This window comes from Salvelinus alpinus, chromosome 29 (assembly GCF_045679555.1).
Source record: "Salvelinus alpinus chromosome 29, SLU_Salpinus.1, whole genome shotgun sequence".
Lineage (NCBI taxonomy): Eukaryota > Metazoa > Chordata > Actinopteri > Salmoniformes > Salmonidae > Salvelinus > Salvelinus alpinus.
Window position 1 is genome coordinate 2,238,683 of NC_092114.1, and position 24,875 is coordinate 2,263,557.

A 24,875-nucleotide genomic window follows, 5' to 3' on the forward strand; every position below is an offset into this window, starting at 1 on the left:
CTTACTCACTACCTCTAACCAGGGTCCTTACTCACTACCTCTAACCAGGGTCCTTACTCACTACTTCTAACCAGGGTCCTTACTCACTACGTCAGACCAGGGTCCTTACTCACTACTTCTAACCAGGGTCCTTACTCACTACTTCAGATCAGGGTCCTTACTCACTACCTCTAACCAGAGTCCTTACTCACTACTTCTAACCAGGGTCCTTACTCACTACCTCTAACCAGGGTCCTTACTCACTACCTCTAACCAGGGTCCTTACTCACTACTTCTGACCAGGGTCCTTACTCACTACTTCTAACCAGGGTCCTTACTCACTACTTCTGACCAGGGTCCTTACTCACTACCTCTAACCAGGGTCCTTACTCACTACTTCTAACCAGGGTCCTTACTCACTACTTCTGACCAGGGTCCTTACTCACTACTTCTAACCAGGGTCCTTACTCACTACTTCTAACCAGGGTCCTTACTCACTACCTCTAACCAGGGTCCTTACTCACTACCTCTAACCAGGGTCCTTACTCACTACCTCTAACCAGGGTCCTTACTCACTACCTCTAACCAGCGTCCTTACTCACTACTTCAGACCAGGGTCCTTACTCACTACCTCTAACCAGGGTCCTTACTCACTACCTCTAACCAGGGTCCTTACTCACTACCTCTAACCAGGGTCCTTACTCACTACCTCTAACCAGGGTCCTTACTCACTACTTCTGACCAGGGTCCTTACTCACTACTTCAGACCAGGGTCCTTACTCACTACCTCTAACCAGGGTCCTTACTCACTACTTCAGACCAGGGTCCTTACTCACTACCTCTAACCAGGGTCCTTACTCACTACCTCTAACCAGGGTCCTTACTCACTACCTCTAACCAGGGTCCTTACTCACTACTTCTAACCAGGGTCTTTACTCACTACTTCTGACCAGGGTCCTTACTCACTACCTCTAACCAGGGTCCTTACTCACTACCTCTAACCAGGGTCCTTACTCACTACCTCTAACCAGGGTCCTTACTCACTACCTCTAACCAGGGTCCTTACTCACTACTTCAGACCAGGGTCCTTACTCACTACCTCTAACCAGGGTCCTTACTCACTACCTCTAACCAGGGTCCTTACTCACTACCTCTAACCAGGGTCCTTACTCACTACCTCTAACCAGGGTCCTTACTCACTACTTCTGACCAGGGTCCTTACTCACTACTTCTGACCAGGGTCCTTACTCACTACCTCTAACCAGGGTCCTTACTCACTACCTCTAACCAGGGTCCTTACTCACTACCTCTAACCAGGGTCCTTACTCACTACCTCTAACCAGGGTCCTTACTCACTACTTCTGACCAGGGTCCTTACTCACTACCTCTAACCAGGGTCCATACTCACTACTTCTGACCAGGGTCCTTACTCACTACCTCTAACCAGGGTCCTTACTCACTACCTCTAACCAGGGTCCTTACTCACTACCTCTAACCAGGGTCCTTACTCACTACTTCTAACCAGGGTCCTTACTCACTACTTATAACCAGGGTCTTTACTCACTACTTCTAACCAGGGTCCTTACTCACTACCTCTAACCAGGGTCCTTACTCACTACTTCTAACCAGGGTCCTTACTCACTACTTCTAACCAGGGTCTTTACTCACTACTTCTAACCAGGGTCTTTACTCACTACTTATGACCAGGGTCTTTACTCACTACTTCTAACCAGGGTCCTTACTCACTACTTCTAACCAGGGTCTTTACTCACTACTTCTGACCAGGGTCCTTACTCACTACTTCTGACCAGGGTCCTTACTCACTACCTCTAACCAGGGTCCTTACTCACTACTTCTAACCAGGTTCCTTACTCACTACTTATAACCAGGGTCTTTACTCACTACTTCTAACCAGGGTCCTTACTCACTACTTATAACCAGGGTCTTTACTCACTACCTCTAACCAGGGTCCTTACTCACTACTTCTAACCAGGGTCCTTACTCACTACTTCTAACCAGGGTCTTTACTCACTACTTCTGACCAGGGTCCTTACTCACTACTTCAGACCAGGGTCCTTACTCACTACCTCTAACCAGGGTCCTTACTCACTACTTCTAACCAGGGTCCTTACTCACTACTTCTAACCAGGGTCTTTACTCACTACCTCTAACCAGGGTCCTTACTCACTACTTCTAACCAGGGTCCTTACTCACTACCTCTAACCAGGGTCCTTACTCACTACTTCTAACCAGGGTCCTTACTCACTACTTCTAACCAGGGTCTTTACTCACTACTTCTAACCAGGGTCCTTACTCACTACCTCTAACCAGGGTCCTTACTCACTACTTCAGACCAGGGTCCTTACTCACTACTTCAGACCAGGGTCCTTACTCACTACTTCAGACCAGGGTCCTTACTAACTACCTCTAACCAGGGTCTTTACTCACTACTTCTGACCAGGGTCCTTACTCACTACTTCTAACCAGGGTCCTTACTCACTACTTATAACCAGGGTCTTTACTCACTACTTCTAACCAGGGTCCTTACTCACTACCTCTAACCAGGGTCCTTACTCACTACTTCTAACCAGGGTCCTTACTCACTACTTCTAACCAGGGTCTTTACTCACTACTTCTGACCAGGGTCCTTACTCACTACCTCTAACCAGGGTCCTTACTCACTACTTCAGACCAGGGTCCTTACTCACTACTTCAGACCAGGGTCCTTACTCACTACTTCTAACCAGGGTCCTTACTCACTACTTCTAACCAGGGTCTTTACTCACTACTTCTGACCAGGGTCCTTACTCACTACCTCTAACCAGGGTCCTTACTCACTACTTCAGACCAGGGTCCTTACTCACTACTTCAGACCAGGGTCCTTACTCACTACTTCAGACCAGGGTCCTTACTCACTACTTCTAACCAGGGTCTTTACTCACTACTTCTGACCAGGGTCCTTACTCACTACCTCTAACCAGGGTCCTTACTCACTACTTCAGACCAGGGTCCTTACTCACTACTTCTGACCAGGGTCCTTACTCACTACCTCTAACCAGGGTCCTTACTCACTACTTCAGACCAGGGTCCTTACTCACTACTTCAGACCAGGGTCCTTACTCACTACTTCAGACCAGGGTCCTTACTCACTACTTCAGACCAGGGTCCTTACTCACTACTTCTAACCAGGGTCCTTACTCACTACTTCTAACCAGGGTCTTTACTCACTACTTCTAACCAGGGTCCTTACTCACTACCTCTAACCAGGGTCCTTTCTCACTACTTCTAACCAGGGTCTTTACTCACTACTTCTAACCAGGGTCCTTACTCACTACTTATAACCAGGGTCTTTACTCACTACTTCTAACCAGGGTCCTTACTCACTACCTCTAACCAGGGTCCTTTCTCACTACTTCTAACCAGGGTCTTTACTCACTACTTCTGACCAGGGTCCTTACTCACTACCTCTAACCCGGGTCCTTACTCACTACCTCTAACCAGGGTCCTTACTCACTACTTCAGACCAGGGTCCTTACTCACTACCTCTAACCAGGGTCCTTACTCACTACCTCTAACCAGGGTCCTTACTCACTACCTCTAACCAGGGTCCTTACTCACTACTTCAGACCAGGGTCCTTACTCACTACTTCAGACCAGGGTCCTTACTCACTACTTCTAACCAGGGTCCTTACTCACTACTTCTGACCAGGGTCCTTACTCACTACTTCAGACCAGGGTCCTTACTCACTACTTCAGACCAGGGTCCTTACTCACTACTTCTGACCAGGGTCCTTACTCACTACCTCTAACCAGGGTCCTTACTCACTACTTCAGACCAGGGTCCTTACTCACTACTTCAGACCAGGGTCCTTACTCACTACCTCTAACCAGGGTCCTTACTCACTACTTCAGACCAGGGTCCTTACTCACTACTTCTGACCAGGGTCCTTACTCACTACTTCTAACCAGGGTCCTTACTCACTACTTCAGACCAGGGTCCTTACTCACTACTTCAGACCAGGGTCCTTACTCACTACTTCTGACCAGGGTCCTTACTCACTACCTCTAACCAGGGTCCTTACTCACTACTTCTAACCAGGGTCCTTACTCACTACTTCAGACCAGGGCCCTTACTCACTACTTCTAACCAGGGTCCTTACTCACTACTTCAGACCAGGGTCCTTACTCACTACGTCAGACCAGGGTCCTTACTCACTACCTCTAACCAGGGTCCTTACTCACTACTTCTGACCAGGGTCCATACTCACTACTTCAGACCAGGGTCCTTACTCACTACCTCGAACCAGGGTCCTTACTCACTACTTCAGACCAGGGTCCTTACTCACTACCTCTAACCAGGGTCCTTACTCACTACTTCTAACCAGGGTCCTTACTCACTACTTCAGACCAGGGTCCTTACTCACTACTTCAGACCAGGGTCCTTACTCACTACTTCAGACCAGGGTCCTTACTCACTACTTCAGACCAGGGTCCTTACTCACTACCTCTAACCACGGTCCTTACTCACTACTTCTAACCAGGGTCCTTACTCACTGCTTCTAACCAGGGTCCTTACTCACTACCTCTAACCAGGGTCCTTACTCACTACTTCAGACCAGGGTCCTTACTCACTACTTCTAACCAGGGTCCTTACTCACTACTTCAGACCAGGGTCCTTACTCACTACTTCAGACCAGGGTCCTTACTCACTACTTCTAACCAGGGTCCTTACTCACTACCTCTAACCAGGGTCCTTACTCACTACCTCTAACCAGGGTCCTTACTCACTACCCCTATCCAGGGTCCTTACTCACTACTTCAGACCAGGGTCCTTACTCACTACCTCTAACCAGGGTCCTTACTCACTACCTCTAACCAGGGTCCTTACTCACTACCCCTATCCAGGGTCCTTACTCACTACTTCAGACCAGGGTCTTTACTCACTACTTCTAACCAGGGTCCTTACTCACTACTTCTAACCAGGGTCCTTACTCACTACTTCTAACCAGGGTCCTTACTCACTACTTCAGACCAGGGTCTTTACTCACTACTTCTAACCAGGGTCTTTACTCACTACCCCTAACCAGGGTCCTTACTCACTACTTCTGACCAGGGTCCTTACTCACTACTTCAGACCAGGGTCCTTACTCACTACCTCTAACCAGGGTACTTACTCACTACTTCTGACCAGGGTCCTTACTCACTACTTCAGACCAGGGTCCTTACTCACTACTTCTGACCAGGGTCCTTACTCACTACCTCTAACCAGGGTCCTTACTCACTACTTCAGACCAGGGTCCTTACTCACTACCTCTAACCAGGGTCCTTACTCACTACTTCAGACCAGGGTCCTTACTCACTACTTCAGACCAGGGTCCTTACTCACTACTTCTGACCAGGGTCCTTACTCACTACGTCAGACCAGGGTCCTTACTCACTACTTCAGACCAGGGTCCTTACTCACTACGTCAGACCAGGGTCCTTACTCACTACCTCTAACCAGGGTCCTTACTCACTACTTCAGACCAGGGTCCTTACTCACTACTTCTAACCAGGGTCTTTACTCACTACTTCTGACCAGGGTCCTTACTCACTACTTCAGACCAGGGTCCTTACTCACTACTTCTAACCAGGGTCCTTACTCACTACCTCTAACCAGGGTCCTTACTCACTACTTCAGACCAGGGTCCTTACTCACTACCTCTAACCAGGGTCCTTACTCACTACCTCTAACCAGGGTCCTTACTCACTACTTCTGACCAGGGTCCTTACTCACTACTTCTAACCAGGGTCCTTACTCACTACCTCTAACCAGGGTCCTTACTCACTACTTCAGACCACGGTCTTTACTCACTACCTCTAACCAGGGTCCTTACTCACTACCTCTAACCAGGGTCCTTACTCACTACTTCTGACCAGGGTCCTTACTCACTACTTCTGACCAGGGTCCTTACTCACTACCTCTAACCAGGGTCCTTACTCACTACTTCTAACCAGGGTCCTTACTCACTACTTCTGACCAGGGTCCTTACTCACTACCTCTAACCAGGGTCCTTACTCACTACTTCTAACCAGGGTCCTTACTCACTACTTCTAACCAGGGTCCTTACTCACTACCTCTAACCAGGGTCCTTACTCACTACCTCTAACCAGGGTCCTTACTCACTACTTCTAACCAGGGTCCTTACTCACTACTTCAGACCAGGGTCCTTACTCACTACTTCAGACCAGGGTCCTTACTCACTACTTCTAACCAGGGTCCTTACTCACTACTTCTGACCAGGGTCCTTACTCACTACCTCTAACCAGGGTCCTTACTCACTACTTCTAACCAGGGTCCTTACTCACTACTTCTGACCAGGGTCCTTACTCACTACTTCTAACCAGGGTCCTTACTCACTACCTCTAACCAGGGTCCTTACTCACTACTTCAGACCAGGGTCCTTACTCACTACCTCTAACCAGGGTCCTTACTCACTACCTCTAACCAGGGTCCTTACTCACTACTTCTGACCAGGGTCCTTACTCACTACTTCTAACCAGGGTCCTTACTCACTACCTCTAACCAGGGTCCTTACTCACTACTTCAGACCACGGTCTTTACTCACTACCTCTAACCAGGGTCCTTACTCACTACCTCTAACCAGGGTCCTTACTCACTACCCCTAACCAGGGTCCTTACTCACTACTTCTGACCAGGGTCCTTACTCACTACTTCTGACCAGGGTCCTTACTCACTACCTCTAACCAGGGTCCTTACTCACTACTTCTGACCAGGGTCCTTACTCACTACCTCTAACCAGGGTCCTTACTCACTACTTCTGACCAGGGTCCTTACTCACTACCTCTAACCAGGGTCCTTACTCACTACTTCTGACCAGGGTCCTTACTCACTACCTCTAACCAGGGTCCTTACTCACTACCTCTAACCAGGGTCCTTACTCACTACCTCTAACCAGGGTCCTTACTCACTACTTCTGACCAGGGTCCTTACTCACTACTTCTAACCAGGGTCCTTACTCACTACCTCTAACCAGGGTCCTTACTCACTACCTCTAACCAGGGTCCTTACTCACTACTTCTGACCATTGTCCTTACTCACTACTTCAGACCAGGGTCCTTACTCACTAACTCTAACCAGGGTCCTTACTCACTACCTCTAACCAGGGTCCTTACTCACTACCTCTAACCAGGGTCCTTACTCACTACCTCTAACCAGGGTCCTTACTCACTACCTCTAACCAGGGTCCATACTCACTACTTCAGACCAGGGTCCTTACTCACTACTTCTAACCAGGGTCCTTACTCACTACCTCTAACCAGGGTCCTTACCCACTACTTCAGACCAGGGTCCTTACTCACTACCTCTAACCAAGGTCCTTACTCACTACTTCAGACCAGGGTCCTTACTCACTACTTCAGACCAGGGTCCTTACTCACTACCTCTAACCAGGGTCCTTACTCACTACCTCTAACCAGGGTCCTTACTCACTACTTCTAACCAGGGTCCTTACTCACTACGTCAGACCAGGGTCCTTACTCACTACTTCTAACCAGGGTCCTTACTCACTACTTCAGATCAGGGTCCTTACTCACTACCTCTAACCAGAGTCCTTACTCACTACTTCTAACCAGGGTCCTTACTCACTACCTCTAACCAGGGTCCTTACTCACTACCTCTAACCAGGGTCCTTACTCACTACTTCTGACCAGGGTCCTTACTCACTACTTCTAACCAGGGTCCTTACTCACTACTTCTGACCAGGGTCCTTACTCACTACCTCTAACCAGGGTCCTTACTCACTACTTCTAACCAGGGTCCTTACTCACTACTTCTGACCAGGGTCCTTACTCACTACTTCTAACCAGGGTCCTTACTCACTACTTCTAACCAGGGTCCTTACTCACTACCTCTAACCAGGGTCCTTACTCACTACCTCTAACCAGGGTCCTTACTCACTACCTCTAACCAGGGTCCTTACTCACTACCTCTAACCAGCGTCCTTACTCACTACTTCAGACCAGGGTCCTTACTCACTACCTCTAACCAGGGTCCTTACTCACTACCTCTAACCAGGGTCCTTACTCACTACCTCTAACCAGGGTCCTTACTCACTACCTCTAACCAGGGTCCTTACTCACTACTTCTGACCAGGGTCCTTACTCACTACTTCAGACCAGGGTCCTTACTCACTACCTCTAACCAGGGTCCTTACTCACTACTTCAGACCAGGGTCCTTACTCACTACCTCTAACCAGGGTCCTTACTCACTACCTCTAACCAGGGTCCTTACTCACTACCTCTAACCAGGGTCCTTACTCACTACTTCTAACCAGGGTCTTTACTCACTACTTCTGACCAGGGTCCTTACTCACTACCTCTAACCAGGGTCCTTACTCACTACCTCTAACCAGGGTCCTTACTCACTACTTCTGACCAGGGTCCTTACTCACTACCTCTAACCAGGGTCCTTACTCACTACTTCAGACCAGGGTCCTTACTCACTACCTCTAACCAGGGTCCTTACTCACTACCTCTAACCAGGGTCCTTACTCACTACCTCTAACCAGGGTCCTTACTCACTACCTCTAACCAGGGTCCTTACTCACTACTTCTGACCAGGGTCCTTACTCACTACTTCAGACCAGGGTCCTTACTCACTACCTCTAACCAGGGTCCTTACTCACTACCTCTAACCAGGGTCCTTACTCACTACCTCTAACCAGGGTCCTTACTCACTACCTCTAACTAGGGTCCTTACTCACTACTTCTGACCAGGGTCCTTACTCACTACCTCTAACCAGGGTCCATACTCACTACTTCTGACCAGGGTCCTTACTCACTACCTCTAACCAGGGTCCTTACTCACTACCTCTAACCAGGGTCCTTACTCACTACCTCTAACCAGGGTCCTTACTCACTACTTCTAACCAGGGTCCTTACTCACTACTTATAACCAGGGTCTTTACTCACTACTTCTAACCAGGGTCCTTACTCACTACCTCTAACCAGGGTCCTTACTCACTACTTCTAACCAGGGTCCTTACTCACTACTTCTAACCAGGGTCTTTACTCACTACTTCTAACCAGGGTCTTTACTCACTACTTATGACCAGGGTCTTTACTCACTACTTCTAACCAGGGTCCTTACTCACTACTTCTAACCAGGGTCTTTACTCACTACTTCTGACCAGGGTCCTTACTCACTACTTCTGACCAGGGTCCTTACTCACTACCTCTAACCAGGGTCCTTACTCACTACTTCTAACCAGGTTCCTTACTCACTACTTATAACCAGGGTCTTTACTCACTACTTCTAACCAGGGTCCTTACTCACTACTTATAACCAGGGTCTTTACTCACTACCTCTAACCAGGGTCCTTACTCACTACTTCTAACCAGGGTCCTTACTCACTACTTCTAACCAGGGTCTTTACTCACTACTTCTGACCAGGGTCCTTACTCACTACTTCAGACCAGGGTCCTTACTCACTACCTCTAACCAGGGTCCTTACTCACTACTTCTAACCAGGGTCCTTACTCACTACTTCTAACCAGGGTCTTTACTCACTACCTCTAACCAGGGTCCTTACTCACTACTTCTAACCAGGGTCCTTACTCACTACCTCTAACCAGGGTCCTTACTCACTACTTCTAACCAGGGTCCTTACTCACTACTTCTAACCAGGGTCCTTACTCACTACCTCTAACCAGGGTCCTTACTCACTACTTCTAACCAGGGTCCTTACTCACTACTTCTAACCAGGGTCTTTACTCACTACTTCTAACCAGGGTCCTTACTCACTACCTCTAACCAGGGTCCTTACTCACTACTTCAGACCAGGGTCCTTACTCACTACTTCAGACCAGGGTCCTTACTCACTACTTCAGACCAGGGTCCTTACTAACTACCTCTAACCAGGGTCTTTACTCACTACTTCTGAACAGGGTCCTTACTCACTACTTCTAACCAGGGTCCTTACTCACTACTTATAACCAGGGTCTTTACTCACTACTTCTAACCAGGGTCCTTACTCACTACCTCTAACCAGGGTCCTTACTCACTACTTCTAACCAGGGTCCTTACTCACTACTTCTAACCAGGGTCTTTACTCACTACTTCTGACCAGGGTCCTTACTCACTACCTCTAACCAGGGTCCTTACTCACTACTTCAGACCAGGGTCCTTACTCACTACTTCAGACCAGGGTCCTTACTCACTACTTCTAACCAGGGTCCTTACTCACTACTTCTAACCAGGGTCTTTACTCACTACTTCTGACCAGGGTCCTTACTCACTACCTCTAACCAGGGTCCTTACTCACTACTTCAGACCAGGGTCCTTACTCACTACTTCAGACCAGGGTCCTTACTCACTACTTCAGACCAGGGTCCTTACTCACTACTTCTAACCAGGGTCTTTACTCACTACTTCTGACCAGGGTCCTTACTCACTACCTCTAACCAGGGTCCTTACTCACTACTTCAGACCAGGGTCCTTACTCACTACTTCTGACCAGGGTCCTTACTCACTACCTCTAACCAGGGTCCTTACTCACTACTTCAGACCAGGGTCCTTACTCACTACTTCAGACCAGGGTCCTTACTCACTACTTCAGACCAGGGTCCTTACTCACTACTTCAGACCAGGGTCCTTACTCACTACTTCTAACCAGGGTCCTTACTCACTACTTCTAACCAGGGTCTTTACTCACTACTTCTAACCAGGGTCCTTACTCACTACCTCTAACCAGGGTCCTTTCTCACTACTTCTAACCAGGGTCTTTACTCACTACTTCTAACCAGGGTCCTTACTCACTACTTATAACCAGGGTCTTTACTCACTACTTCTAACCAGGGTCCTTACTCACTACCTCTAACCAGGGTCCTTTCTCACTACTTCTAACCAGGGTCTTTACTCACTACTTCTGACCAGGGTCCTTACTCACTACCTCTAACCCGGGTCCTTACTCACTACCTCTAACCAGGGTCCTTACTCACTACTTCAGACCAGGGTCCTTACTCACTACCTCTAACCAGGGTCCTTACTCACTACCTCTAACCAGGGTCCTTACTCACTACCTCTAACCAGGGTCCTTACTCACTACTTCAGACCAGGGTCCTTACTCACTACTTCAGACCAGGGTCCTTACTCACTACTTCTAACCAGGGTCCTTACTCACTACTTCTGACCAGGGTCCTTACTCACTACTTCAGACCAGGGTCCTTACTCACTACTTCAGACCAGGGTCCTTACTCACTACTTCTGACCAGGGTCCTTACTCACTACCTCTAACCAGGGTCCTTACTCACTACTTCAGACCAGGGTCCTTACTCACTACTTCTAACCAGGGTCCTTACTCACTACTTCAGACCAGGGTCCTTACTCACTACCTCTAACCAGGGTCCTTACTCACTACTTCAGACCAGGGTCCTTACTCACTACTTCTGACCAGGGTCCTTACTCACTACTTCTAACCAGGGTCCTTACTCACTACTTCAGACCAGGGTCCTTACTCACTACTTCAGACCAGGGTCCTTACTCACTACTTCTGACCAGGGTCCTTACTCACTACCTCTAACCAGGGTCCTTACTCACTACTTCTAACCAGGGTCCTTACTCACTACTTCAGACCAGGGCCCTTACTCACTACTTCTAACCAGGGTCCTTACTCACTACTTCAGACCAGGGTCCTTACTCACTACTTCAGACCAGGGTCCTTACTCACTACCTCTAACCAGGGTCCTTACTCACTACTTCTGACCAGGGTCCATACTCACTACTTCAGACCAGGGTCCTTACTCACTACCTCGAACCAGGGTCCTTACTCACTACTTCAGACCAGGGTCCTTACTCACTACCTCTAACCAGGGTCCTTACTCACTACTTCTAACCAGGGTCCTTACTCACTACTTCAGACCAGGGTCCTTACTCACTACTTCAGACCAGGGTCCTTACTCACTACTTCAGACCAGGGTCCTTACTCACTACTTCAGACCAGGGTCCTTACTCACTACCTCTAACCACGGTCCTTACTCACTACTTCTAACCAGGGTCCTTACTCACTGCTTCTAACCAGGGTCCTTACTCACTACCTCTAACCAGGGTCCTTACTCACTACTTCAGACCAGGGTCCTTACTCACTACTTCTAACCAGGGTCCTTACTCACTACTTCAGACCAGGGTCCTTACTCACTACTTCAGACCAGGGTCCTTACTCACTACTTCTAACCAGGGTCCTTACTCACTACCTCTAACCAGGGTCCTTACTCACTACCTCTAACCAGGGTCCTTACTCACTACCCCTATCCAGGGTCCTTACTCACTACTTCAGACCAGGGTCCTTACTCACTACCTCTAACCAGGGTCCTTACTCACTACCTCTAACCAGGGTCCTTACTCACTACCCCTATCCAGGGTCCTTACTCACTACTTCAGACCAGGGTCTTTACTCACTACTTCTAACCAGGGTCCTTACTCACTACTTCTAACCAGGGTCCTTACTCACTACTTCTAACCAGGGTCCTTACTCACTACTTCAGACCAGGGTCTTTACTCACTACTTCTAACCAGGGTCTTTACTCACTACCCCTAACCAGGGTCCTTACTCACTACTTCTGACCAGGGTCCTTACTCACTACTTCAGACCAGGGTCCTTACTCACTACCTCTAACCAGGGTACTTACTCACTACTTCTGACCAGGGTCCTTACTCACTACTTCAGACCAGGGTCCTTACTCACTACTTCTGACCAGGGTCCTTACTCACTACCTCTAACCAGGGTCCTTACTCACTACTTCCGACCAGGGTCCTTACTCACTACCTCTAACCAGGGTCCTTACTCACTACTTCAGACCAGGGTCCTTACTCACTACTTCAGACCAGGGTCCTTACTCACTACTTCTGACCAGGGTCCTTACTCACTACGTCAGACCAGGGTCCTTACTCACTACTTCAGACCAGGGTCCTTACTCACTACGTCAGACCAGGGTCCTTACTCACTACCTCTAACCAGGGTCCTTACTCACTACCTCTAACCAGGGTCCTTACTCACTACTTCTGACCAGGGTCCTTACTCACTACTTCTGACCAGGGTCCTTACTCACTACCTCTAACCAGGGTCCTTACTCACTACTTCTAACCAGGGTCCTTACTCACTACTTCTGACCAGGGTCCTTACTCACTACCTCTAACCAGGGTCCTTACTCACTACTTCTAACCAGGGTCCTTACTCACTACTTCTAACCAGGGTCCTTACTCACTACCTCTAACCAGGGTCCTTACTCACTACCTCTAACCAGGGTCCTTACTCACTACTTCTAACCAGGGTCCTTACTCACTACTTCAGACCAGGGTCCTTACTCACTACTTCAGACCAGGGTCCTTACTCACTACTTCTAACCAGGGTCCTTACTCACTACTTCTGACCAGGGTCCTTACTCACTACCTCTAACCAGGGTCCTTACTCACTACTTCTAACCAGGGTCCTTACTCACTACTTCTGACCAGGGTCCTTACTCACTACTTCTAACCAGGGTCCTTACTCACTACCTCTAACCAGGGTCCTTACTCACTACTTCAGACCAGGGTCCTTACTCACTACCTCTAACCAGGGTCCTTACTCACTACCTCTAACCAGGGTCCTTACTCACTACTTCTGACCAGGGTCCTTACTCACTACTTCTAACCAGGGTCCTTACTCACTACCTCTAACCAGGGTCCTTACTCACTACTTCAGACCACGGTCTTTACTCACTACCTCTAACCAGGGTCCTTACTCACTACCTCTAACCAGGGTCCTTACTCACTACCCCTAACCAGGGTCCTTACTCACTACTTCTGACCAGGGTCCTTACTCACTACTTCTGACCAGGGTCCTTACTCACTACCTCTAACCAGGGTCCTTACTCACTACTTCTGACCAGGGTCCTTACTCACTACCTCTAACCAGGGTCCTTACTCACTACTTCTGACCAGGGTCCTTACTCACTACCTCTAACCAGGGTCCTTACTCACTACTTCTGACCAGGGTCCTTACTCACTACCTCTAACCAGGGTCCTTACTCACTACCTCTAACCAGGGTCCTTACTCACTACCTCTAACCAGGGTCCTTACTCACTACTTCTGACCAGGGTCCTTACTCACTACTTCTAACCAGGGTCCTTACTCACTACCTCTAACCAGGGTCCTTACTCACTACTTCTAACCAGGGTCCTTACTCACTTCTTCTAACCAGGGTCCTTACTCACTACTTCTGACCAGGTTCCTTACTCACTACCTCTAACCAGGGTCCTTACTCACTACTTCTAACCAGGGTCCTTACTCACTACTTCTGACCAGGGTCCTTACTCACTACCTCTAACCAGGGTCCTTACTCACTACTTCTGACCAGGGTCCTTACTCACTACCTCTAACCAGGGTCCTTACTCACTACCTCTAACCAGGGTCCTTACTCACTACCTCTAACCAGGGTCCTTACTCACTACTTCTAACCAGGGTCCTTACTCACTACTTCTAACCAGGGTCCTTACTCACTACTTCAGACCAGGGTCCTTACTCACTACTTCAGACCAGGGTCCTTACTCACTACTTCTAACCAGGGTCCTTACTCACTACTTCTAACCAGGGTCCTTACTCACTACTTCTAACCAGGGTCCTTACTCACTACTTCAGACCAGGGTCCTTACTCACTACTTCTAACCAGGGTCCTTACTCACTACTTCTAACCAGGGTCCTTACTCACTACTTCAGACCAGGGTCCTTACTCACTACCTCTAACCAGGGTCCTTACTCACTACTTCTAACCAGGGTCCTTACTCACTACCTCTAACCAGGGTCCTTACTCACTACTTCTGACCAGGGTCCTTACTCACTACCTCTAACCAGGGTCCTTACTCACTACCTCTAACCAGGGTCCTTACTCACTACCTCTAACCAGGGTCCTTACTCACTACTTCTGACCAGGGTCCTTACTCACTACTTCTAACCAGGGTCCTTACTCACTACTTCTAACCAGGGTCCTTACTCACTACCTCTAACCAGGGTCCTTACTCACTACTTCTGACCAGGGTCCTTACTCACTACTTCTAACCAGGGTCCTTACTCACAACTTCTAACCAGGGTCCTTACTCACTACTTCAGACCAGGGTCCTTACTCACTACTTCAGACCAGGGTCCTTACTCACTACTTCTAACCAGGGTCCTTACTCACTACTTCTGACCAGGGTCCTTACTCACTACTTCAGACCAGGGTCCTTACTCACTACTTCAGACCAGGGTCCTTACTCACTACTTCTAACCAGGGTCCTTACTCACTACTTCTAACCAGGGTCCTTACTCACTACTTCTAACCAGGGTCCTTACTCACTACTTCAGACCAGGGTCCTTACTCACTACTTCTAACCAGGGTCCTTACTCACTACTTCTAACCAGGGTCCTTACTCACTACTTCAGACCAGGGTCCTAACTCACTACTTCAGACCAGGGTCCTTACTCACTACTTCTAACCAGGGTCCTTACTCACTACTTCTGACCAGGGTCCTTACTCACTACTTCAGACCAGGGTCCTTACTCACTACTTCAGACCAGGGTCCTTACTCACTACTTCTAACCAGGGTCCTTACTCACTACCTCTAACCAGGGTCCTTACTCACTACCTCTAACCAGGGTCCTTACTCACTACCTCTAACCAGGGTCCTTACTCACTACTTCTGACCAGGGTCCTTACTCACTACTTCTAACCAGGGTCCTTACTCACTACTTCTAACCAGGGTCCTTACTCACTACCTCTAACCAGGGTCCTTACTCACTACTTCTGACCAGGGTCCTTACTCACTACTTCTAACCAGGGTCCTTACTCACTACTTCTAACCAGGGTCCTTACTCACTACTTCAGACCAGGGTCCTTACTCACTACTTCAGACCAGGGTCCTTACTCACTACTTCTAACCAGGGTCCTTACTCACTACTTCTGACCAGGGTCCTTACTCACTACTTCAGACCAGGGTCCTTACTCACTACTTCAGACCAGGGTCCTTACTCACTACTTCTAACCAGGGTCCTTACTCACTACTTCTAACCAGGGTCCTTACTCACTACTTCTAACCAGGGTCCTTACTCACTACTTCAGACCAGGGTCCTTACTCACTACTTCTAACCAGGGTCCTTACTCACTACTTCTAACCAGGGTCCTTACTCACTACTTCAGACCAGGGTCCTAACTCACTACTTCAGACCAGGGTCCTTACTCACTACTTCTAACCAGGGTCCTTACTCACTACTTCTGACCAGGGTCCTTACTCACTACTTCAGACCAGGGTCCTTACTCACTACTTCAGACCAGGGTCCTTACTCACTACTTCTAACCAGGGTCCTTACTCACTACTTCTAACCAGGGTCCTTACTCACTACTTCAGACCAGGGTCCTTACTCACTACCTCTAACCAGGGTCCTTACTCACTACTTCTAACCAGGGTCCTTACTCACTACTTCTGACCAGGGTCCTTACTCACTACCTCTAACCAGGGTCCTTACTCACTACTTCTGACCAGGGTCCTTACTCACTACCTCTAACCAGGGTCCTTACTCACTACCTCTAACCAGGGTCCTTACTCACTACCTCTAACCAGGGTCCTTACTCACTACTTCTGACCAGGGTCCTTACTCACTACTTCTAACCAGGGTCCTTACTCACTACTTCTAACCAGGGTCCTTACTCACTACCTCTAACCAGGGTCCTTACTCACTACTTCTGACCAGGGTCCTTACTCACTACTTCTAACCAGGGTCCTTACTCACTACTTCTAACCAGGGTCCTTACTCACTACTTCAGACCAGGGTCCTTACTCACTACTTCAGACCAGGGTCCTTACTCACTACTTCTAACCAGGGTCCTTACTCACTACTTCTGACCAGGGTCCTTACTCACTACTTCAGACCAGGGTCCTTACTCACTACTTCAGACCAGGGTCCTTACTCACTACTTCTAACCAGGGTCCTTACTCACTACTTCTAACCAGGGTCCTTACTCACTACTTCTAACCAGGGTCCTTACTCACTACTTCAGACCAGGGTCCTTACTCACTACTTCTAACCAGGGTCCTTACTCACTACTTCTAACCAGGGTCCTTACTCACTACTTCAGACCAGGGTCCTTACTCACTACTTCAGACCAGGGTCCTTACTCACTACTTCTAACCAGGGTCCTTACGCACTACTTCTGACCAGGGTCCTTACTCACTACTTCAGACCAGGGTCCTTACTCACTACTTCAGACCAGGGTCCTTACTCACTACTTCTAACCAGGGTCCTTACTCACTACTTCTAACCAGGGTCCTTACTCACTACTTCTAACCAGGGTCCTTACTCACTACTTCAGACCAGGGTCCTTACTCACTACTTCTAACCAGGGTCCTTACTCACTACTTCTAACCAGGGTCCTTACTCACTACTTCAGACCAGGGTCCTTACTCACTACTTCAGACCAGGGTCCTTACTCACTACTTCTAACCAGGGTCCTTACTCACTACTTCTAACCAGGGTCCTTACTCACTACTTCAGACCAGGGTCCTTACTCACTACCTCAAACCAGGGTCCTTACTCACTACTTCTGACCAGGGTCCTTACTCACTACCCATAAGGCTCTGGTCAGACATCTAGTCAGTTTCCTATTAGTGTTCCATTGGCTCAACAGAGCAGTCTTAAAAAACATTCCCTTGATTAAACCAACTACCAACAAGGCAGGCAGCTTTCTCCACGTTGTTGCTGACTCCCTGCTAGGACACACCCTGAGTCCCGGGCTGAGGCCGGGTAGGCAGGCAGCTTTCTCCATGTTGCTGCTGACTCCCTGCTAGGACACACCCTGAGTCCCGGGCTGCGGCCGAGTAGGCAGGCAGCTTTCTCCATGTTGCTGCTGACTCCCTGCTAGGACACACCCTGAGTCCCGGGCTGAGGCCGAGTAGGCAGGCAGCTTTCTCCACATTGTTGCTGACTCCCTGCTAGGACACACCCTGAGTCCCGGGCTGAGGCCGGGTAGGCAGGCAGCTTTCTCCACGTTGTTGCTGACTCCCTGCTAGGACACACCCTGAGTCCCGGGCTGAGGCCGGGTAGGCAGGCAGCTTTCTCCACGTTGTTGCTGACTCCCTGCTAGGACACACCCTGAGTCCCGGGCTGAGGCCGGGTAGGCAGGCAGCTATCTATTTCCATTCTGCCTCCTAAATCATCCAAATGGATCCATGTAGCAAATGGTCACATCTCCACCTCACTGGCTAACTTCATCAGAGCTGTCACATGAACCAACTGTTTTTCTCTCTCTCCCCCACTCCTCTCTTTCTCTCCCCCACTCCTCTCTCTCTCCCCCCCCTCTCTCTCTCCCCCCCTCCTCTCTCTCTCTCTCTATCTCTCTCCCCCACTCCTCTCTCTAACTCCCCACTCCTCTCTCTCTCTCCCCCCCACTCCTCTCTTTCTCTCCCCCACTTCTCTCTCTCTTCCCCCCTCCTCTCTCTCTCTCCCCCACTCCTCTCTCTAACTCCCCCACTCCTCTCTCTCTAACTCCCCCACTCCTCTCTCTAACTCCCCCACTCCTCTAACTCCCCTCCCCCTCTCTCCCCCACCCCTCCCCCTCTCTCCCCAACTCCTCTCCCTCTCTCCCCAACTCCTCCCTCTCTCTCTCCCCCCTCTTCTCCTCTCTCTCTCTCTCTTTATCTCCCTCTCTCTCTGTGTCCCCCACTACGTCCCTCAGGGGTTTGCCCTTGAAGATCGTCTAGCTGTGGTGTGTAGACGAGAGCATTTCATAGGGCTAGTGTCAGCACTAAGTCAACTAATCACCAGAGACAGCTATTCATGTGATTTAGTCCCGGATCACTGGGCCACCCTGTCTGGTATATTTGGAAACTTTAATCATTATTATGTATTATTAAATAGCTGCCATGGCTCACGAGGAGTGACGTCTTTCACAACACGGTATTCCCCAGACTTTGTGAAGCCTAAATTGGATTGTAACATAAACACCTTTTTATGGATAGCTCACAATGTTGATATTGGAAGTTGAGGGGCTTGTACTGTAGCTACGTAAATAGTATTTTCTATGGAAAGTTGGATGACATGACATTGTGTATTATTATTTTTTTAATCCCAATGAAAGGCAGCTACTAGGCTTAGTAAAGTATTTGTGAAATCAACAGAAATACCCCATAGATCTAAATTAGACACAGGGTTGACCCTGACCCGCAATACCTTAGACACAGGGTTGACCCTGACCCCCAATACCTTAGACACAGGGTTGACCCTGACCCCCAATAAATTAGACACAGGGTTGACCCTGACCCCCAATACCTTAGACACAGGGTTGACCCTGACCCCCAATAAATTAGACACAGGGTTGACCCTGACCCCCAATAAATTAGACACAGGGTTGACCCTGACCCCCAATAAATTAGACACAGGGTTGACCCTGACCCCCAATACCTTAGACACAGGGTTGACCCTGACCCCCAATACCTTAGACACAGGGTTGACCCTGACCCCCAATAAATTAGACACAGGGTTGACCCTGACCCCCAATACCTTAGACACAGGGTTGACCCTGACCCCCAATAAATTAGACACAGGGTTGACCCTGACCCCCAATAAATTAGACACAGGGTTGACCCTGACCCCCAATACCTTAGACACAGGGTTGACCCTGACCCCCAATACCTTAGACACAGGGTTGACCCTGACCCCCAATACCTTAGACACAGGGTTGACCCTGACCCCCAATACCTTAGACACAGGGTTGACCCTGACCCCCAATAAATTAGACACAGGGTTGACCCTGACCCCCAATACCTTAGACACAGGGTTGACCATGACCCCCAATAAATTAGAAACAGGGTTGACCCTGACCCCCAATAAATTAGACACAGGGTTGACGCTGACCCCCAATAAATTAGACACAGGGTTGACCCTGACCCCCAATAAATTAGACACAGGGTTGACCCTGACCCCCAATACCTTAGACATAGGGTTGACGCTGACCCCCAATAAATTAGACACAGGGTTGACCCTGACCCCCAATAAATTAGACACAGGGTTGACCCTGACCCCCAATACCTTAGACACAGGGTTGACCCTGACCCCCAATACCTTAGACACAGGGTTGACCCTGACCCCCAATACCTTAGACACAGGGTTGACCCTGACCCCCAAAGAATTTGACACAGGGTTGACCCTGACCCCCAATACCTTAGACACAGGGTTGACCCTGACCCCCAATACCTTAGACACAGGGTTGACCCTGACCCCCAATACCTTAGACACAGGGTTGACCCTGACCCCCAAAGAATTTGACACAGGGTTGACCCTGACCCCCAATACCTTAGACACAGGGTTGACCCTGACCCCCAATACCTTAGACACAGGGTTGACCCTGACCCCCAATACCTTAGACACAAGGTTGACCCTGACCCCCAATACCTTAGACACATGGTTGACCCTGACCCCCAATACCTTAGACACAGGGTTGACCCTGACCCCCAAAGAATTTGACACAGGGTTAAATGTCATAAATAAGGAGCATGAGACAAGTGATGCGCGGCATCAAATGTCCCGTCAAAAACAGACTTATAACTATAGCCAGCTGTATACACTACCGTTCAAATGTTTGGAAGAAATGTTCTTGTTTTGGAAAATAGTACCCACAAAACACCAGTCTCAACATCAACAGTGAAGAGGCGACCACGTTATGCTGGCCTTCTAGGAAGAGTTCCTCTGTCCAGTGTCTGTTCTTTTGCCAATCTTAATCTTTTATTTTTATTGGCCAGTCTGAGATATGGGTTTTTCTTTGCAACTCTGCCTAGAAGGTCAGCATCCCGGAGACGGATCTTCATTGTTGACGTTGAGACTGGTGTTTTGCGGGTACTATTTAAGGAAGCTGCCAGTTGAGTACTTGTGAGGCGTCTGTTTCTCAAACGAGACACTAATGTACTTGTCCTCTTGCTCAGTTGTGCACCGGGGCCTCCCACTCCTCTTTCTATTCTGGTTAGAGCCATTTCGTGCTGTTCTGTGAAGGGAATAGTACACAGCGTTGTACGAGATCTTCAGTTTCTTGGCAATTTCTCGCATGGAATAGCCTTAATTTCTCAGAACAAGAATAGACTGACGAGTTTCAGAAGAAAGATCTTTGTTTCTGGCCATTTTGAGCCTGTAATCGAACCCACAAATGCTGATGCTCCAGATACTCAACTAGTCTAAAGAAGGCTAGTTTTATTGCTTCTTTAATAACAGTTTTCAGCTGTGCTAACATAATTGCAAAAGGGTTTTCTAATGATCAATTAGCCTTTTAAAATGATAAACTTGGATTAGCTAACACAACGTGCCATTGGAACACAGGAGTGATGGTTGCTGATAATTGGCCTCTGTACGCCTATGTAGATATTCCATTAAAAATCTGCCGTTTCCAGCCACAATGGTCATTTACAACATTAACAATGTCTACACTGTGTTTCTGATCAATTTGATGTTATTTTAATGGACAAGAAATGTGCTTTTCTTTCAACAACAAGGACATTTCTAAGTGACCCCAAACTGTTGAACGGTACTGTAACTATAGTCAGATCTATAACTATAATCAGATCAGATCTATAACTATAATCAGATCAGATCTATAACTATAGTCAGATCAGATCTATAACTATAGTCAGATCAGATCTATAACTATAGTCAGATCAGATCTATAACTATAGTCAGATCAGATCTATAACTATAGTCAGATCAGATCTATAACTATAGTCAGATCAGATCTATAACTATAGTCAGATCAGATCTATAACTATAGTCAGATCAGATCTATAACTATAGTCAGATCAGATCTATAACTATAGTCAGATCAGATCTATAACTATAATCAGTCAGATCAGATCTATAACTATAATCAGATCAGATTTATAACTCTAGTCAGATCAGATTTATAACTACAGTCAGATCAGCTCTATAACTATAGTCAGATCAGATCTATAACTATAATCAGTCAGATCAGATCTAAACTATAATCAGATCAGATCTATAACTATATTCAGATCAGATTTATAGTCAGATCAGCTCTATAACTATAGTCAGATCAGATCTATAACTATAATCAGATCAGATTTAGAGTCAGATCAGATTTATAACTACAGTCAGATCAGATCTATAACTACAGTCAGATCAGATCTATAACTATAGTCAGATCAGATTTATAACTACAATCAGATCAGATTTATAACTACAATCAGATCAGATTCATAACTACAATCAGATCAGATTTATAACTACAGTCAGATCAGATCTATAACTACAGTCAGATCAGATTTATAACTACAGTCAGATCAGATCTTAACTACAATCAGATCAGATTTATAACTACAGTCAGATCAGATTTATAACTACAGTCAGATCCGATTTATAGTCAGATCAGATTTATAACTATAGTCAGATCAGATTTATAACTATAGTCAGATCAGATCTATAACTATAGTCAGATCAGATCTATAACTATAGTCAGATCAGATCTATAACTATAGTCAGATCAGATCTATAACTATAGTCAGATCAGATCTATAACTATAGTCAGATCAGATCTATAACTATAATCAGTCAGATCAGATCTATAACTATAATCAGATCAGATTTATAACTCTAGTCAGATCAGATTTATAACTACAGTCAGATCAGCTCTATAACTATAGTCAGATCAGATCTATAACTATAATCAGTCAGATCAGATCTAAACTATAATCAGATCAGATCTATAACTATATTCAGATCAGATTTATAGTCAGATCAGCTCTATAACTATAGTCAGATCAGATCTATAACTATAATCAGATCAGATTTAGAGTCAGATCAGATTTATAACTACAGTCAGATCAGATCTATAACTACAGTCAGATCAGATCTATAACTATAGTCAGATCAGATTTATAACTACAATCAGATCAGATTTATAACTACAATCAGATCAGATTCATAACTACAATCAGATCAGATTTATAACTACAGTCAGATCAGATCTATAACTACAGTCAGATCAGATTTATAACTACAGTCAGATCAGATCTTAACTACAATCAGATCAGATTTATAACTACAGTCAGATCAGATTTATAACTACAGTCAGATCCGATTTATAGTCAGATCAGATTTATAACTATAGTCAGATCAGATTTATAACTATAGTCAGATCAGATCTATAACTATAGTCAGATCAGATCTATAACTATAGTCAGATCAGATCTATAGTCAGATCAGATTTATATCTATAGTCAGATCAGATTTATAACTATAGTCAGATGTATAACCAGACATCAATAACTTTTGCCACATTATTAGTTCTTTGAAGATGATTTATCTATAGTTATCTCACCAGCCTCATGGTGGAGGGGTGACTCCAGCTTACCTCTCCTCAGTCTGGAACTTCGATCCACAACCTCCAGGCAGAGAGTCTGTATCTTGGGGAATCAGAAAAAGCTCAGTCACAAAAAAGCTTAAACAATGTCCTCCTCACAGTCACAAATGTCACTTCAGCAAACGTGTTAAAGTTTCAGAGTGCGCATGGAGAAGAGGTTCTGTGAGGTTTCGGATCTGTGCCTGCCTACGTTAGTTGGCTTGCCATGAGGCCACTGTGTACATTCCTGCTGCTAATAATATCTCCGCGGTCCGCGGTCCTCCCCGTCCTCTCATGTGACAGACAGTCCGCCGTGCGTCCTGCGTCCTAGCGGTGTGTTTACTATGGCAGCAAAATGGCTCCTCTCTCAGCCCAGAGACTAGAGACCTGGGGGGGGGGGGGGGGCTCCTCTCTCAGCCCAGAGACTAGAGACCTGGGGGGTTGGTGGTGGGTGGGGGGGCTCCTCTCTCAGCCCAGAGACTAGAGACCTGGGGGGGGGGGGGTCCTCTCTCAGCCCAGAGACTAGAGACCTGGGGGGGGGGGGGCTCCTCTCTCAGCCCAGAGACTAGAGACCTGGGGGGTTGGTGGTGGGTGGGGGGGCTCCTCTCTCAGCCCAGAGACTAGAGACCTGTGGGGGGGGGCTCCTCTCTCAGCCCAGAGACTAGAGACCTGGGGGGGTTAGTGGTGGGTGGGGGGGGCTCCTCTCTCAGCCCAGAGACTAGAGACCTGGGGGGGTTAGTGGTGGGTGGGGGGGGCTCCTCTCTCAGCCCAGAGACTAGAGACTTGGGGGGGTTGGTGGTGGGTGGGGGGGGCTCCTCTCTCAGCCCAGAGACTAGAGACCTGGGGGGGTTGGTGGTGGGTGGGGGGGGGCTCCTCTCTCAGCCCAGAGACTAGAGACCTGGGGGGGTTGGTGGTGGGTGGGGGAGGGCCCCTCTCTCAGCCCAGAGACTAGAGACCTGGGGGGGTTGGTGGTGGGTGGGGGGGGCTCCTCTCTCAGCCCAGAGACTAGAGACCTGGGGGGGTTGGTGGTGGGTGGGGGGGGCTCCTCTCTCAGCCCAGAGACTAGAGACCTGGGGGGGGGGGGGGTAGTGGTGGGTGGGGGGGCTCCTCTCTCAGCCCAGAGACTAGAGACCTGGGGGGGGGGGGGGGGGGTTAGTGGTGGGTGGGGGGGGGGGCTCCTCTCTCAGCCCAGAGACTGGAGACCCGGGGGGGTTGGTGGTGGGTGGGGGGGCTCCTCTCTCAGCCCAGAGACTGGAGACCTGGGGGGGTTGGTGGTGGGTGGGGGGGGGGGGGGGGGGCTCCTCTCTCAGCCCAGAGACTAGAGACCTGGGGGGGGGGTTAGTGGTGGGTGGGTGGGGGGGTGGGGGGGCTTTTCTCTCAGCCCAGAGACTGGAGACCTGGGGGGGTTAGTGGTGGGTGGGTGGGTGGGGGGGGGGCTCCTCTCTCAGCCCAGAGACTAGAGACCTGGGAGGGGGGGGGTTAGTGGTGGGTG

The 24,875-nt window shown here is 48.3% G+C and overlaps 1 protein-coding gene across 1 annotated transcript in view; it reads right to left on the reverse strand.

Moving 5' to 3' along the window:
* Positions 1-23,628, reverse strand: part of klhl38a (kelch-like family member 38a) — a 69,776-nt gene extending 46,148 nt beyond the window's left edge. The window contains exon 1 of the mRNA XM_071374327.1: positions 23,396-23,628. The gene's annotated coding sequence lies outside the window, so the exon portion shown is untranslated. The remainder of the gene's footprint in view (positions 1-23,395) is intronic.
* Between the last annotated feature and the right edge of the window lie 1,247 nt (positions 23,629-24,875).